The sequence below is a fragment of the Eumetopias jubatus genome, unplaced genomic scaffold (assembly GCF_037043125.1).
Source record: "Eumetopias jubatus isolate StellerSeaLion01/CBP00866 unplaced genomic scaffold, mEumJub1_p1.0 scaffold_9, whole genome shotgun sequence".
Taxonomy (NCBI): domain Eukaryota; kingdom Metazoa; phylum Chordata; class Mammalia; order Carnivora; family Otariidae; genus Eumetopias; species Eumetopias jubatus.
Window position 1 is genome coordinate 34,917,214 of NW_028274815.1, and position 18,951 is coordinate 34,936,164.

The window sequence follows — 18,951 nt, forward strand, 5'->3', positions numbered from 1 at the left end:
GTACATATATGTGGCCTCTCCAGCATGGTGGTTTAGAGTAGTTAAACTTCTAAAATGGCAGCTCAGTACTTTTAAAGAAAGAAACCCCAGAGTCTTAGAATCTGCAAGACTTATTAATATCTAGTATTGAAAGTTATGCAGCTTTTGTTGTTTAAAGCAAGTCATGAGCCAGACCAGATTCAAAGGAGAGAGCTACTCAAGGGCATGAATACTGCAGGGGGTGGCATGGGGATGGGGGGGGGGGCAACTTTAGAGACTAGCCATACTACAGGATCTAAAAAATCTATAACTTCACACAGTATATATAAAACTTAAATTTTTTAAACAATGGTATTCAAATCATATAATTCAAGCTGATTTTTCATAGAACTCAGCTACTGTAATATTTTTATTTCCCTATAAAACTTCCAGAGTATTCTGCAATTTTTATTTTCCTCTAGAAGTTTGTCCACTTCAGATAGTTTTTCTGTTTTATTATGAAAAACATTTAATATACAGAAAAGAAAGAAACAGTGAACACCTATGTATCCATCACTTAGATTCTGTAATTAACATTTTGCTATAGTTAGGTTATCCCATGTTTCTTTATCATCAATATGTCTTATTTTCTGATGAGTTCAAAAGTAAGTTGCAGGGGCTCCTAGGTGGTTCCGTCAGTTAAGCATCTGCCTTCCGCTTGGGTCATGATCGGAGCCCTGCATCTGGCAGCAGGGAGTCTATTTCTCCCTCTTCCTTTGCCCCTCCCCCCAGCTCATGCTCTCTCTTTCTTTCTCAAATAAATAAAATCTTAAAATGTAAGTTGCAGATAATCAGATAGAGATTTAAATTACTTTTCCTTCTGATCCTTTCACCTTGGAGGATAGTCAGAAAATGTAAAGAATCTCTGTTAGTGTATCTTCTCTCTGAAAACTTACCTGTTGGGAACTTTTAACCTGCTTTATTTGTCACATATCCAGCCAAACTTTGGCTTTAGTCTAAGATCTTTAGAGGAAAAAGAGAAATCTTTTTTTTTTAATTACAAAAACAATCATCCACAATTCCAGCATAAGTACAACTATTAATGTTTCCTGTTCTTTTTCCATTTCATGTATTTTTGTAATAATTGCTAGTGTACATAGCTTACAAAGATTTTTAAAAATATGTGAAGTATTTAGATTATTATACAATAGCCTGGTAACTAATGAGTATTTGATATTTCACTGATAGGACTACTGGTGGTGGTGGTGGTGGTTGGTTGGTTTGTTTTCAGACCACTGTTTTTAGCCATGCCACTATTGGACAATTAAGTTGCTTTCCACCTGAGGGAAGCTATTGAACCTAATGACATGTTATTACTTATTGCCTGAAATTGGTTATATGTAAAGTTTATCCCATCCCTCTAACACAACCTTAAGAGGTGAAACTGAAGAGAAAGAAGTTGGAAGGAATAAAAAGTGACTTTAGTTCTGCATCAGGAACAGGTAGAAAAAAAGCTATATTTTCAACTTGGATGAAACATTTTTGTCAAGTAAATTTTCATTTTTACCGCCAGTGTTCTGACAGGTATTCTGAGTTGGGTTGAGGAAATTTCCTATTTAAAGTTTACCTGCAAGTTTAAGCATATTATAAACCTTTGGTGTGAAGCACAAGGACTAGATATGTGTATTTACTCTGAATTTTATTCCTGTTTGTTGTGGAGCTCCTGTGAACTCTAAGAAGCAGTAGGCAGTGCTTTACCACTTGCTAATATAATGTATACTTACATAAGTGGTAGTTTTAAATTTTTAAATTTTTCTCCTAGCTTGAGCATAATTAGCTAATTAGCTAATTTTGAATATGTAGATTTACTTTGGGAAAGACATGGGGAATTTGATCTGGGCTCTGTTCATCCCATTTTTGGAAAATTCCTAGAATGGTAGGTTGATCGTGGGATTATTTTATGGATCTTAGATCTGAAGTGATCCAGATGATAGCATCCTCTACAAAGTGGGCTTTAGGACATCCCATGCTACACTTGAGAGTTACTACTTGTATCTCTCATTTATGTGGATCCTCCTCCATTGGTCTGAAGAGAATAGAAGGCTGGAGGAAAGAAGAACTAAATTTTCCCATCATATTTACTTTGGTGTCAGCCTTTCATATTTGGTTCCTATCTAAACAGCGCAGTAAAATTCCATACTATAAGTACATGGGTGCTTCTTTAAATTTTGAGGATGCTTTATTTGACAGTAAGAATATTTGAGTTTTTGGGGCGCCTGGGTGGCTCAGTCCTTAAGCGTCTGCCTTCAGCTCAGGTCATGAGCTCAGGGTCGTGGGATCGAACCCCACATTGAGCTCCCTGCCTGGTGGGAAGCCTGCTTCTCCCTCTCCCACTCCCCCTGCTTGTGTTCTCTATGTCACTGTGTCTCTGTCAAATAAATAGTAAAATCTTTAAAAAAAAAAAAATATTTGAGTTTTAGATTTCACCCCATAGAATGGTAATGATTTCTCCTTTGTTCTTTTCAAAGTCAGTGAAAACTTTTAATTGAGGTATAATGCAGTTGGGTAATGTTTGTTATATGCTTTCCTAAAAATTTAACTGAGACACATTTGCCTAGTTTATCAGTGACATTTAAACAATGATGGCTCTTGGCAGTGAAGAACTCACAATGAACTTAGAAGGGTAAATTCTGAAGCCAAGAGTAAGTTTAGTTGTAGATCTTGAATTGATTAATTATATAGCAGAAACCCCATCTGTTGAAGCTCCCCTTTCCATAAGAAAATAGATGAAAACCTTTTGAAAAGCCTCCTTTGAAAATTTCCAAGTTCTGTAAACCTTTAGCTTGCTTTAGTTTTTATATTTGATTTTTCTTGCAGCTTTTCACAAATTTAAAAAATGAGATTGCATTTAACATAAAATTAAAAAAAAATCAAATGTCTGTTTATGTGTTTGGGGTTTTGTTTTGTTTTGATACAGGAGCATTTGAAACTTCTTTGTGGCCAAGGGTAAGCTACTTCAAAATTTCTATATAAGAAGGGCTTAGGGGTGGCAATTTGTGTGTGGTTTGGGGGTGGCTGAGGGACGTTGTGAAGCTATGTTTTGAAGCTTGTTTTTGAATAATCACGGTATTTTCACTCATATGGTATATTATAGATCATTCAAAGCAACAAAGTTGTCTAAAAATGATCTTATTTATATATGCATACATCACACATATAATTGAAAAAATACCAATTGTCCATATCAAATATCTATAGTTTGTCAGTTGAATAAAGTTGCTCTTTGGGTATCTTGGATAGAGAGGCTGAGATAAAGAATGGGGAGGATAAAGCCATCCATTAGCTCCACCACTGGCAGAGATGTTTTTTACCCCTTTACTTATGTTGCCACTGCCCTCTTTAGGCTACCATTACCTCTGATCTGCACAGGTCTAACAACCTCTTATCTATTTCTTAGCTTCTAGTCTCATCTCTCTCAAGCATTTCCTTTGCCTTAAGTCCATCCCTCCATTTAGCCATCGGGATGAGCTACTTAAATTGTAAATTTGATCTGGCCATTTCCCTGCTGTCCTCCAAGGGGTGTGTAAGATGATTTATTGTGTAAGATGTGAGGTGTGTAAGATGATTTATTGGTCCAGGTGCATTGGTCTAATATAAAAATATTAGAATTTTTGTATTTACTTTTTAAATCCAAAATAAAGGAAAGAAATTATGTCTTACCAGTATTGAATAAAACGATTAACATGTTCGCTCAGTCAGTCATCTATCACCTAAGGAGGAATGGGAGTTCCACACTGCAGAGGAATTTACAGTGGGGCTCTCTTTCATTCACTCTCCCTGTGTTGCATTATATTGCCATTTACCTGTACCCTGTTAAGTGTGCTTACTTATTATCTGATTCTCACAAAATAAGTGACTTAAAAAAGATTTCTTTGAAGAAACCAGAGATTTAAGTTAATGTTGATAAACACAAGAGAACAAGGGCTGCTTGGGTGGCTCAGTTGTTAAGCGTCTGCCTTCAGCTCAGGTCATGATCCCAGGGTCCTGGGATCAAGCCCCTCATCCGGCTCCCTGCTCAGCGGAGAGCCTGCTTCTCCCTCTCCCACTCCCCCTGCTTGTGTTCCCTCTCTCGCTGTGTCTCTCTCTCTCTCAAATAAATAAATAAAATCTTAAAAAAAAAAAAAAAACCACAAGAGAACAAGAAGAAAATGGCACAGCAAATCCTTTTATTTTTGGTTCAAGCTCAAACATTACAGGTTTAAAATTCGTAATCTAATCAGGTCTGATAAATCATCTCCCCAAAGTCAAAATTATTGAAAAGACTTGTTTGAAATATGTTTGAATCTTTCCCTAAATATATATATTTTATGTCTTAAAATATTAACTAATAATCTTTAGTTACCAAAACCAAAAATGGTTTGTCAGGTCTTAATATTCACCACTCTAGGCCTGCCTAACATTCAAATATTATAAGCATCATGGTGATTAAATCCCACTGGGAAAATAAGGCAATATTTGGGAATGTGTGGAAGTAATAAGTTATAACCACAAGATTAAAATATTTGGTTCACTTGGAAGAAATAAGTATGCTATTTTCCAGCACACAGACACACAATAAACCCTAATGAAAGTATGAAACAATTGCTGTTATTAGGAATATATCTGAGATTTATTTTTATCCATACTTTTTAAATTCCTATTTTTTACTTATGTTTTGTAATGTTCATAACATTAAGCACAACTGTATATGTATAAAGAATATATATGTGTATATATATATATATAGAGAGAGAGAGAGAGAGAGAGGTGTGAGCTCTACATTTAAAAACATTTTAAGGGCACCTGGGTGATGCAGTTGGTTGAGCATCCGACTCTTGGTTTCTGCTTGGGTAGTGATCTTAGGGTCATGAGATCGAGCCCTCCATCAGGCTTTGCATTCAGCACAGTCTGCGCCCCCCCCCCTGGTGTGTTGTCTCTCTCTCTCAAAAATAAACTAAATACAATCTTAAATAATCTTTTTTTAAAAGGCATTTTATTGCCATATAACACATGTAATCATAATCCAGGTCAAGAAAGAGAACATACCCAACACCCCAGAAGACCCCCTTTCCTATGCTTCTCCCAATTATTACCCCCCCACATCTCCAAAAATAACTGCTATCTTGATTTTTGACAATATTGTATAGTTGTACCTGTTTTTGTACTTTATGTAAGTGGAGTCATAAAACATATATTCTTTTGTGTCTGATTTCTTTTGCTCAGTATTGAGATTCACCCATATTGTATGTAGCATAGTTGATTCAGTATCATTGCTGAATGATACTTTGTTATATGAATATGCCACAATTTGTTCTAATATTGATGGATTTGGTTTGTTTCCAGTGTCTGTTACAGCTGCTCTGATTCCTGTATATATCTTTTGGTACGTGTGTACATATTTCTGTTGAGTATAATCATAGAATTGCTGAGTTGTAGGGAATGTGTTTATCCCACTTTAATAGATAATATCAAATAGTTTTCCATAGTGGCTGTATAGTATATAGTTCCGCTAGCAGTTCTAAGAGTTCATGTTGTTCCTTATCTTTGCCAACATTATTGTTAGTCTTTTTAATTTAAGCTATCCAATGAAAATGTAGTTGTATTTTATTGTGGTCTCAAATTGCGTTTTCTTGATTACTAATAAGGTTGAGCACCTTTTCATATATTTACTGGCCAATTGAATATCCTCTTTTGTAAAAAGTTCCTGTTCAGGTCTTTTACTCATTTTTGTACCGGACTTTTTCTAATTGATTTATAAGTATTCTTTGTATATTCAGGATATGAACCCTTTGTCAGTTATGTTCAAACTACTTTCTCCTACTCTGGCTTGCCTTTTCACTCTTAACGGTATCTTTTTATGAGTACACAGTCTCAGTTTTAAGCTTGGTCCCACTTTTTTTTTTTTGGACAGAGACAGGGAACACAAGCAGGGGAAGTGGGAGAGGGAGAAGCAGGCTTCCCGCCAAGCAGGGAGCCTGATGTGGGACACAGCGAGAGAGGGAACACAAGCAGGGGGAGTGGGAGAGGGAGAAGCAGGCCTCCCGCCAAGCAGGAAGCCCAATGTGGGACTTGATCCCAGGACCCTGAGATCATGACCTGAGCCGAAGGCAGGCGCTTAAGGACTGAGCCACCCAGGTGCCCAAGGTTGGTCCCACTATTAATCTTTTCCTTTATCAATAATGATTTCTGTATTTTCTTTAAGTATCTTCTAAAAGCTTTATTGTTTTGTCTTTCACATTTACATCTATAGTCCACCTGAAATTGATTTTTGTATATACTGTGAGGCAAGGGTCAAGTTCATTTTCCACCCTGTGTGGAGATCCACTTGACCCAGCATTATTTACTGGCATGAATCTTGGTTCCCTAGACCTCTAAAGCACTGCCTTTGGTCTGTATAAGAGTGTGTTTATTTTTTGGATTCTCTTTTCATTTCCATGGGTCTATTTGTCTACCTTTGTCTTAATCACTTTAGTTTCATAATAAGTCTTGATATCTAGTAGGGTAAGTGTACCTACCTTTTTCTTCTTGTTCAAGAGGGTTTTACTTATTCTTGACTTTCTGCTTTTCTTTATAAATTAGAATAAATGTACCAGATTCCATGCACATGAACATACACATGCATACTCACACACAAAGTATTGGATTTTTTTCTGTATTGCATTAAATTTCCAGATCAGTTAGGGTGAAAGTGGTATATTTTCATTGAGTCTTCAGTCTGTGAACATAGTATACTTAGATAAGTATATTATTTAGGTCTTTAATTTCTCCCAACAACATTTACTAGTTGTGTGTGTTTTTTTTTTAAGATTTTATTTATTTACTTGACAGAGAGATAGCACAAGTAGGCAGAGCGGCAGGCAGAGGCAGAGGGAGAGGAAGAAGCAGACTCCCCGCTGAGCAGGGAGCCCTGTGCGGGGCTTGATCCCGGGACTCTGGGATCATGACCTGAGCCGAAGGCAGACGCTTAACCGACTGAACCACCCAGGTGCCCCAACATTTACTAGTTTTATGTGCAGAGATCTTGAACATTGTTTTATCACTTTTATTACTAGGGTTTTTTGTTTGTTTTTTGGTGCTCTTATCTTAAAGCCATTTTTTTTCCTGTTTATTGCTAGGGTATAGTAATATAGTTGATTTTTTGTGTTGACCTATATCCATCAACCTTGCTAATAAGCTCACTGTTCTAATCAACTGTCTATATGTTTTTGGGATTTTTATATACATAATCATATTGTCTGTGAATGATAGTTTTATTTCTTTTTAATCTTTATTTCTCTTTTTCTTACTGAACTAAGTAGGATTGCAGTATAAAATAGAAGTTGTGAGAGTAGACATCCCTGTTTATTTTGTTCCCTATCTGAAAAGGAAAACTTTCAGTATTTCAACATTGCATATGATGATGTAGTTTTTAAATTTTTGGTATATGCATGTTGCACTTACTATGGCTGTATAATCAATTAAAACTTTAATGGCATAAAGGAACCATTTATTATGATCATGGTTTCTCTGAATTAGGAATTTAGATAGGGCATACCGTGGAAGGCTTGTCTCTGCTTTGTGTTGTCTCAAGCCTTGACTGCAAGATGCAAAGGCAGAGGGAAGGAACCATCTGAAGGCTCATTTACTCGTATGTCTGATTGTTGATGCTGGCTCTTTGCAGGGAGCCTCCTTTCCCTTCTACCTAAATCCTTCCAGGTGGAAGCCCTTCCATATGGGCTAGTGTGAGCTTCTTCACAGCATGGTGGCTGGTTTCTCCTAAAGCAAGCATTCCCAAAGCAGGGAAAGCCAGGTAGAAGGTGTATCCTTTTTACAGCCTCATCTCAGAAGTCATATATAAGCCTTTCTTTTGCCATGCTCTGGTTGGAGTAGTCACAAGCCCCCACCCAGATACAAGAGAAGGGAACACAGACCTTGCTTTTGGGTGAAAGGAGTGTCTGTCAGTCGTTGTAAGAAGAACATATCTGTGTTTATGTATGTGTGTGTCTAGCTAGCAAGAGCGAGAAATGCAGAAAATATCGTGCCTTTTTAAATCGGATTAAGAATGTTCCCTTCTATTTAATGTTTTTGTTTTGATAGATATTAAATTTCATTAAATGCCTTTTCTCTGTTGAAATGATTTTATTTTCTGTTAATATGATAAATTTCTTTTTTTTTAAGATTTTATTTATTTGAGAGAGAAAGAATGAGAGATAGCACGAGAGAGAAGAGGGTCAGAGGGAGAAGCAGACTCCCTGCTGAGCAGGGAGCCCGATGTGGGACTTGATCCCAGGACTCCAGGATCATGACCTGAGCCGAAGGCAGTCGCTTAACCAACTGAGCCACCCAAGCGCCCAAATTTCCTTATTTCAATAAATTCAACTTCGTTGTGATTTATTGTCTTTTTTATATGTTATATAAAATGGTTATAATGAATCAGCCATGTATTAACACTAAAGTTTCAAAAATCATTGAAAAGTGATAATTCTTTTAATTTCTTTACAGTTCAGGTGGATTTTATTTTATTCAAAACAAAAGGGAAAAAGGAAATGTGACTTGCCACTTTGTACACACATTGTTTATTTCCTAGTAGAAAAAATACTCACTTTGGGAGCTTTAACTCTGTTATTTATAGAAACTCTTTAGTATGTTTTGTGTTTCAGAAGGCAAAAACTGAATTTTGTATTTGAAGCAATTGTATCTTATCCTTAATTAAAAGAAGATAAGAAAAGTGGTTATCTGAGGACAACAAAATTATAGTGAATATTCATGTAGTGTATTAATTCATGTGTTTCTGCCTATGCCTGGAGTTTAACCACTCTCCAAAGCAGCCCAAGTTTTTTGTCTGTATCTTTACCCTCTTTTGGCTGCATGCTCTCTTTGCTCCTTCAGTGTCTTTGTCTCTCTTTATAAAGAAGTAGAAAACTTTTCTTTACTTGAGAGAGTAAAGGGGCAGGAGAAGAGCTATCTTAAGAAGTTTTTATTTGTGCCAACATAGAAGGGCTTTGTGGTGGGCCATCTGGACCGGGAGGATTTCCTCAGAATGTAAAGTATGTTGTGAGATTTAGAGAGCTGGGATTTGCCCTGGAACTATCAGGGAAGGCAGCAGGAAACGTAGACAGAACTGGTTTATATTGCTTGTAACGCAGCGGGCAAGAATGGAAGACAGCTTGCCTGGTCTCCCGTCCGTGTATGTTTCCTCCACACTTCGAACTTCTGCACTGATAATGTATCTTTCCTTTCCTGGTAATGCAGCAGACCTGTCTCATAGACTTTACTCATGACAATAGAAGTCTGAGGACTTAGGAATGAATCTAGATCAGTTCTTCCCCCCCCCTTAAATATATGTGTCAATAGCGGCATAAATATTTGCCTATATACCTTCATAAAGTGTTTAAGACTGAACCCACTGTATAAACAAATATAATCCTGTTATGAGGGCAGAGTGGGCTTTGCTCAACTTGTTCTTTCCTTGCCTCCTGAAAAGAATGGCCATTATATTATTCCTGAGGGGGAAGAAATTAAAACAGCAGCTTTTGATAGAAAATAATCCAAAAATGCCTCTCTAAAATAATAGCAAATCATAAATTGTGTAATTAAGCTTGACGTTTGCTTCTATGAAGTCTAACCAAAAAATTTCATCAGAAGTAGAATTATCTGTTTTTAATTCTTCTGTGTTAAGAGTTTGGGGGGGAGAAGCCAATTTTAATTGTGAATGAATCCTGGTGATACAGTGAAGTAAAGTCCTTCCTTAGGACCAGCCACCATACTTAGAGTAGCAAAAATGTTTTTCATTTTTTTACTTAACACAGTTTCTCTTTTAATTTATGCTAGTAGATGAATTTTTAGTAAGACTATCTTACAATGAAAAAAACACCATTCTAAAAATGGAAAATAAGTCAACAACATTGTGTTATTTCATTGAAGGCAGAAATCTTATTTTCATATTATCATATTGTTAACTGGAAGTAATTAATATTGTCATTTACTAACAAAATAGTCAAGCATTTAACAGTTGAAATGCCTTATTAAAACTTGGAGAGAAAAGTGTGATTTTTGGAAGTAGATTATGATAAGTAAGAAACCTTGTTTCCTGCATAAATATATCTTCCTAAAGGCTGCTATGTTTTTCTGAATATATTTTCTTGGTTTATTTCCACAAATAAATTTTAGCTGTTGAAGAATCCATAGTGCATGACTTATTGATTATAGTCCTTAAATATTTCTGTCTTTATGCAATAATATTTGAAGACAACCAATTCCACTTTAGAACAAAACAAAAAAATAAGTTTTTAAATCACTTGTCAAATGAATTTAATGTGGCAAGTCATTTGTAATTGTGTTTTGTGTTTTGAAGAAATAATGTTTAAATGCCAGGTCTTCTTTCAAACGTATTGTATTGATTTTTGTGTGCCTTATTAGCCTGAGAATATTCTTTTTGAACATCAACATATTTATACTTTTACAGAAATACTTTCATTCATTATGTATAAAAATCTATGAATTAACCAAATTTGCATTGAAAATTTACTAAATAGGTTTACCTCACAGCCTAAATTAGCTTTGCTTTTTTTTAACTGAGAAAATAATTTAAATTTTATTTACACAGGGGCACCTGGGTGGCTCAGTCGTTGGGCGTCTGCCTTCAGCTCAGGTCATGGTCCCGGGGTCCTGGGATCAAGCCCCGCATCGGGTTCCCTGCTCCACGGGAAGCCTGCTTCTCCCTCTCACACTCTCCCTGCTTGTGTTCCCTCTCTTGCTGTCTCTCTCTGTGTCAAATAAAATAAAAATCTTTAAAAAATAAAAAAAAATCATTTACACAGATTTTGTGTGTATCTGCAGAAAATTCATCTAAAAGTATAAGGTAGCAAAAATCCTCATAAATCCTGCTTCTTAGAGATATACCTGTAGTCTCTATATCTGTATGTACATGTATACTCATGGATATACAGTTTTACACAGAATATACTAAAATTGTTTGCTTTGCGAATTTTTTTCTCTTCATAGTATGTTGTCACTCTTATTAAACTTATTTATGGTTACAAATATACATCATCTGTTTTAAGAGCTATATAGTACACCATTTATTTAAACAAAGTTGCCTATTGATAGTCCTTTAAGCTAGTGCCAAATTTTTTTAAGTTGTAAACAGTGCATGGTATTGTAACTGTTTTCTCATGTTTCTTCATTCTTACTAGCTCCTCTAATCTAATCTGCATTATCTTTCTCCCCAATAAAGCCTGCCAATGTCTTAATGTAAGTGCTTTAGCAAGGAGATAAGAGTTTTTTCTTTGGATGGTATTGTGTATTGAATAATATACTTTTCTGAAATGGGCTATTTTTCCCCCCAGGGATTTATAGGTAACAAGTAAGGGTCCTACCGTTAGCCTCAAAATTGTCATAAAAACCATCTGGTCTAGGGGCGCCTGGCTGGCTCAGTCGTTGGGCGTCTGCCTTCGGCTCAGGTCATGATCCCAGGGTCCTGGGATCCAGTCCCGCATCAGGCTCCCTGCTTATCAGCGGGCCTCCTCCCTCTCCCACTCCCCCTGCTGTGTTCCCTCTCTCGCGACTCTCTCTCTGTCAAATAAATAAAAATTTAAAAATCTTTTTTTAAAAAAACCATCTGGTTTAGTTGTTTTTAGGACATAAAACCTCAGTTTTTTGGAAGTAACATCTCTACTTTTTATCTGTTTGGGAATTTAATTTGCAAAGATTGGTTTCATTGTTCTCCAGAAAATAAAGTGAGGAAACCAACTATGATTTACTCATCCCCAAAGTTTTTTTCGGAAGAGAAAAACCACTTGACTCTCCACACCCCCGCCAAAGTGTAACACAATATATGTTTTGTTTTTATGACACAAATGTTATATTACCTGTGGATTCCTCCCTCTACTATCCTTTGCCCTATATCACCAGAAGTAACTATTGTCATAAATTTTGTGTATATTATTCTCTTGCTTTCTAAATAATATATTATTTACTTTTGTGTTTTTTGAACTTTTATAAAGTTCATCTGACTTGCTTTTTATACTTACCAGTATATTCCTGAGATTCATACATGATGTTGCATGTAGCCGTAGCTTACCACTCTCATATTCTGTTGAATGTTTGTATCACAGTTAATTTACCCATTTTACAGTTGATGAACATATAGTTTTTTCCCAGTTTGTTTCTATTTTGAACTATGCTGTTGTAAACATTCTGGAACATGTCTCTTGGTGTATGTGTGCAAGAGCAGAGATTGGGAATGCCTGGCAGACAGCCTGTTTTGTAAGTAAAGTTTTATTGGAACATAGCCATACCCAGTCATTTACATATTTATCTGTAGCTGTTTTTGTATTACAAAGGCAGATTTGAGTAGTTGCTTCAGAGGCTGTAGGGTCTGTAAAACCTAAAATGTTTACTATCTAGCTCTTTAACAGAAAACATTTGCTAGCGGTGCCTTAGGGTAGGACATACGCACCGAGGAGTGGAATCGCTGGGTCATAAGGTGAGTGCATCCTTAGTTTTACCAGATGATTCCATAAGTTGGTTTTTTCCCCCAGAGTCATTGAAACAGTATACCTCCTACCAGTTCTGTATGAAGTTCACGTTACTTTGTATCCTTGGGAACACTTGATATTGTCACCCTTTCAGTGTTTTGCCAGTTTGGTGAGTACAGAACAGTTTAATATGGTTTCAATTTACCAAAATTAATAATGAGGTGATTGAGCCTCATTTCGTATGTTCATTGGCCATTTGTTCCTTTTCCTTTGAGATGTTTAGTCAAGGTCTTTACTGTAGAATTTTATATCAAGGTTTTTCTGTAGGATTATGTCTTACCAATTTGTAGGAATTCTTTATTCAGGATACTAATCTTTTACCAGTTATAGATGTTAAAACCATCTTCTCCCAGTTTCTAAAGCGCTTTTTCTCTTTATTGTGTCTTTTAATAAGCATACCTTCTGAATTTTAATGTAGGTAAATATCTTTTATGGGTAATCCTTTCTGTGTCATTTAGGATCCTCCCCTCTACTTCCAGAGTATGAAAATATTCTCTCTTACTTTCTATAGGTTTTATAATTTTGCCTTGAATTCTTTAATCTACATGGATTTGATTTTTGTGTGTGGTGGAGATAGAGACTTCAAAATATACTTAAGTTTAATGAATTTGTAAATTTTAATTTGGGAAGTTTAGCAGTTATTTCTTCACATTTTTTTTTCCAGCTAGAATCCTTTTCTCACCCTCTGGGCCTCCAATGACACAAATATTAGGCCTGGGGCTGCCTTGTTTTTTCCTCTGTTTAGATGGTATAAATCATATATATAATGTATACATATGTAATATGCATAATCTAATAAAAATTTTTAAATAATAGAAGTCCTAATTTCAGAGATTATTTTCTGTTTTTATAAACAGTTCAAAAAGCTTGGTTATCCAAGATTCCACAATGTAGGAAATTAGATTGGGAAGGAGTGTTGCTATAGCCAGGCATGGTTAATCCTAACGGCAAAAAGGGAAGAGAAAAGATTAGAAATTTGAAAATGTAATACTTTCAATTATTTAATTAGAAATATAGTAGTCTCTAGGGCATCACTCTATCACAGTGTTTGCAGCACAAAGTAATTAATATTCTCAATGAAGATTGAGTCATCTAGAAGTGTCTAAAGTATAATTGTATGCCCTTGTTAGGAAAGCAAGAAAGTATTTTATTTTAGATTTACACAAAATCATTGGCATTGAAAAGGAGCTAGAATATATAGGCATGTCTAATTCTGATGTGATGCTGGATTGCCAATTTTTGGATATTTAGAATAAAATATACTTATCTCTGCAAAGGCAATATATTTCTTAACTCAGAAGCCAAATTAACTGATTCATTATAGTAAAAGCATAATGAACAGCTGTCATTGTAGTTTTAAACTATAATATTGAATACTGAAGCTTACTAGTTACATATAACTTTGCACCTCTAATAAGAGACTTAATTATGCCAATAAATAGACTAATGGACTTCCTTTCTCTCTCCATTCACCTCCCTCACCCTGACCCCACGGTGAGTTTAACAACCCTTGAGAATTCATTTGTAGTTCATATTTCAGCTGTCAAGGCTAGAACTATTTTGAGAAGGAGCAAAGACATGAGAGACTACTATGGTATAAGGAAAAAGAGCTAATATACTTGGATTAGGAAAAGGGAATGAAAAAGCTCCCAGAGGGGTGCCTGGATGGTCCAGTCAATTAAGCGTCTGACTCTGGATTTTGGCTCAGGTCATGATCTCAGGGTTGTGAGATCAGCTTCCTGCTGGGCATGGAGCCTGCTTACGATTCTCTCCCTCTCCTTCTGCCCCTTCCCCTTTTTTAAATTCTCTCCCCCCACCCCTTTTTCTCTCCAAAAAAAAAACAAAAACAAAAAGCTCCCAGAAAGTAGATATATTCTTTTTCCTGAACAGTTATATTTTGTGAACAAGAGTATGGTGCATTAGAGATTGAGAGAGGAACAAAAAGGACAAAGTTTTCAAAGTAGACAAGAACGATGGATTCTGTAGAGTCATCTGAGAGAGGAACTCTAACCCCAATTTGCTGTGTGACCAAGAATAACTCATCTGATTACCCAGAGTCCTAGTTTATTTATCTATAAAATGGCAGGATGGGTTGTTGGTCTTTAAGATAGTCTCTTTTCTAGCCTTAGTAATCAGTGAGTGCAAATATAAGTTAATTGCCTTATAGTCTAGTTTTTTTTTTTTTTTTAAATAAAATTAGAACACTGTGTCTGGAGGAAACTTGATTTAAGAAATCAAGCTTCAAAAGCGATGCATTTTAACTTAAGATTAAGTAACATATAATACATTTTTATGGTGAATTTCAGATAGTATGGAAATACATGAAAAGCAAAAATTACTTCTATCTTTCTACTCACTCTCTTAGAAATAATGCAATCACCGGTTTGATGTATATCCTTCTAGACTTTTTCCTATGTGTACATTATATACATATTTAAATAGAAAGCTTGTTTTTTTAGAAGTGTGTTGGTGCATGTGTGTATTTTTTTTTAAAGATTTTATTTATTCATGAGAGACAGAGAGAGAGAGAGAGAGAGGCAGAGGGAGAAGCAGGCTCCCAAGGAGCAGGGAGCCCGATGCGGGACTCGATCCCAGGACCCTGGGATCATGACCTGAGCCGAAGGCAGACGCTTAACCATCTGAGCCACCCAGGCGCCCGCATGTGTGTATTTTAATAAATTATTCAGTATATATTGTCTTGCAGTTTGGTTATTCAACTTAAGTTATCTTGTAGATCTTTCAGATTTTAGTTTATATACCTACCTCATTGTTTTTAATTTTCTACGATATAAACGTATCATTGCTTACTATCCACATCCATGGACTTTAGGTCGTTTCCAATTTTGTGGCAAAAGTAAACAGTGTAGTAAAAAAAACCATCACTATACAGGATAGAAACTTATTGAACCCTCACTGTATGGCAGTACTGTGTATTATTTTATCTAACAACTTCAAGCCCAAGATAAATACTAATTAGCATGAAGAAATTACACATGAGGAAACCAGTCACAGAGCTGGCAAGTAGCAAAGATTTACTCCAGCCATGTATCACTAGAGTTCATGCACTATTCTTCCATAGCTTTTGTTGGATTCCCAAAGAGATTCTTGCCCCTGAAAAGGTGAAGAGCCAAGATTTTAGACAGGAAGGGGTTATAGAATTTTGGAGCTATAAGGAACTGTGAGGCTCAGCTGCTATGTTCCTTTGTGTCTCCACTGCTGCTGACCTTGTAATAGATCATACAAAGGGGGAAAGTTGAGAGTGCAAGAAGGAGCATTGTGATAATGTTTATACTAATGGCAGACATACTTGTCTTCAACAAATTGAGACACACACACACCTTAACCCTATCCTAGGCCACCATCACCTTTCACATGGGTTACTACAATAGCCTCTTGCCTGGTCTTATATTTACGCTTATTCTATTCCAGCCCAATTCCACACAGAAACGAAAATGACTTTTTCAAAACAAAAACCTGACTATGTCACTCAGTAGTTTAAACCCCTTTAGTAGCTTTGTGAAAAAAATATATTTATTTGGTCCTCCTGTGATTCATTTTAAGAATGCAGCGTGAAATAGAGTAAAGGGCACTTGAATTGTGAGTCAAGAGTCCTGTGTTTGAGTCTCAGGTGTCAAGACTGATTTGGTGACCTTGGGCAAGCTATTTAACTTCTCAAGCTGTTTACTCAAATATAAAATATAGATAGTGTGAGGAAGGGGATATGGTAATAAATATGAAAGGTACAATATAAATGCAGGACATTGTTAATAGTTAACCTTGTATTTGTTATGCCCTTTGAAAAATTGTCCTTGTGTCTTATCACAGTATCCAGCAGGTCATGGTAGGATTTTTACAAGCTGAACCACCTTTCATATAACTATCTAAGTTTCACATAATAAAAACCTCAGTCATTGGAGCACCTGGGTGGCTCAGTTGGTTAAGCGTCTGGCTCTTGGTTTTAGCTCAGGTCATGATCTCTGGGTCAGGAGATTGAGCCCCGCATCAGGCTCCACGCTCGGCAGGGAGTTTGCTTCCCCTCTCCCTCTGCCCCCTCCACCTTTCACCTGCTTGTGCTTCCTCACTCTCTCAGAAATAAATATATCTTTTTAAAAATTTTAAAAAATAATAAGTTTAGAAAAGTGACTTGACAAAAGTAAAAGCTGGTTACCATGCCAGTAGTAAAACTGAGTACTATAACCTTGCCATTATAGTCTGATAATCTTTCCACCAGGCTCTGTACCTTCCCGAAATAATTAAGAAGATCATGTGTTTATAAAAATCACATAAATATTTTATCTGTTATTGTAATTTATTTTTTTAAAGATTTTATGTGAGATCGAGAGAGAGAGAGAGAGCACAAGCGAGGCAGAGGGGCAAAAGGAGAGGGAGAAGCAGACTCTCCACAGAGCAGGGAGTCCGAAGTGGGCCTCAATCCCAGGATCCTGAGATCATAACCCCCAGCTGAAGGCAGACACCCAACTGGCTAAGCCACCCAGACTCCCCTCTGACTGTAATTTAAATATATAGCTCATCCTTCAGAAATTAAGAATAGTGTAGAATGGCATGTCCATATAATTTACTGACTTCGTCAGGACCTTTGGGTTACAAGAAATGGCTTGCAAAAAGGGAATTTATTAGGTTACATAATTAGCTAGGAGGAATATTAGAGCATCTCTGAAAATTGAAGGTCCAGGACTTCAGAGATTAGAACTGGATCTCAGGGCAGTCAGAACTCTGTCACTAATGGCTCTAGGTCTTTGTCCTTATAGTTAGTAAACCAAGAAGAAGGAATGGCTACAGTTTCCTCTTTGGGAAACTTGGGAGGATTCCATTTGGCCTACCTCATATTTCACAACCACCCCTTAGGTAGTATTAGATTAAACCATATGAAATTGCTAATAGTTAATCATATTTTTTTACCAACTAAAAAAACCATTTCGTATGGTTCAGCCTATTAATAGTGTAGGGTGGTAGAGGGGATAACAAGGCATCATTGATTAATGGCTCTGATGGGACTTTGAAAATGATGGAGTTCCACAAAAGAGAAGAGCTGCTGTTCTTCCCACCAGAAGGAGGAAAATAGGAAAGCATTCTGGGCAGACAAAAATAATAGTGACTAGGGATGCCTGGGTGGCTCAGTCGGTTAAGTGTCTGACTGTTGGTTTTGGCTCAGGTCATGAGCTCAGGGTCATGAGATTGAGCCCTGTGTCAGGTTCCACACTCAGCATGGAGTCAGCTTGGGATTCTCCCTCTCCCTTTGCCTCCCCCATTCTCCCCCCCCAAATAAATAAATCTTAAAAAAATAATAGTGATGTAATATAACACACAAAGAGTGTGGCTCAGCTAGAGTTTAGCTGGACCACTATGGAAGTGGAAAAAAAAAAAACACCTCAAATATTAAAAATTCTGAAGTTAGAAATGGAATTGTTCTTACTAGTCCTTAAGCATCTGAGAGTTTGACAGGTCTGCCTTTTATGTAAAAAATGCACCCAAAGCTCTCAGATTGTAACTTTTGTACTCTTCTGTTGTATCTTAACATTTATTGGATGTCAGACATGTCCTAGGCACCTTCCTCATAACCTCTTTAAAGATGAAGAAATTGAGGTTCAAAAAAGTAAAATAATTTGCCTGAGATTATACAACTAATTGTTGTTAAAGTCTAAATTGAAGATAATTTTCCTTCCATTACCAGTACTTCTGAAAGATTGTCCATGAAACACCTCTAAAGGCAGAAGAGAGTACATATGTATGCCCGAGAGGTTTTTAGGCATATATGATCTTAAATGTAAGTATTGTTTACTGCTCCATAATAAATGGAAATGCTGAAGGTTTTTTTTTTCTTTTAACTCTGAGTTAAATTGTCTTTTTAAGAAGATGGATAGTACATTATCTCTATGAGAAAAATGGCACACTGTGCCTTATGTGTGCGAATGACTGATCTGGTTTATATCACTCTGGTGCAAACCATTCTTATGTAAGAATCTGAATTCCCCTCTGAATTTTCCTGCTTATAGTGAATTAGCCAACAACAATTGGAATTTCTGTACTTTTGGGTTATGACTGACCCAACAAACAGTGTATTCTAAAGATACATAGCTTTGGAAGTGGTTTGTTGTGTTGTAGCTAAACTTTGTTTAGTCTTTTTGTTGTTGTTATTACATACCTAAGGCAGATAAGTATTAGCTATCTACTCTATGGAAACCACACTTTTTTTTTTTTTCAAGAGGTTGGGACATCAGTGGGTAAGAAAGAACAGCAAGAATATATAGCAGTATTTTGTAGCATTTGGGGAGTATAATAGTAAAGACTGAAATAAAGAGTGCTTTTTCTGATCATTGATGCTGAATGTGAGTGGTTCCTGATCTGATACATAAAGGAAAACTGAAGTGATTTGTACTCCTTATTTTCATAGAGAAGTAGGATAATGATGTGGTGA

At 36.3% G+C, this 18,951-nt stretch overlaps 1 protein-coding gene across 2 annotated transcripts in view; it reads left to right on the plus strand.

Moving 5' to 3' along the window:
* The window catches only part of EML4 (EMAP like 4), a 143,312-nt gene that overhangs the window by 40,619 nt on the left and 83,742 nt on the right, over positions 1–18,951 (plus strand). The gene's annotated exons all lie outside the window — the stretch shown is intronic.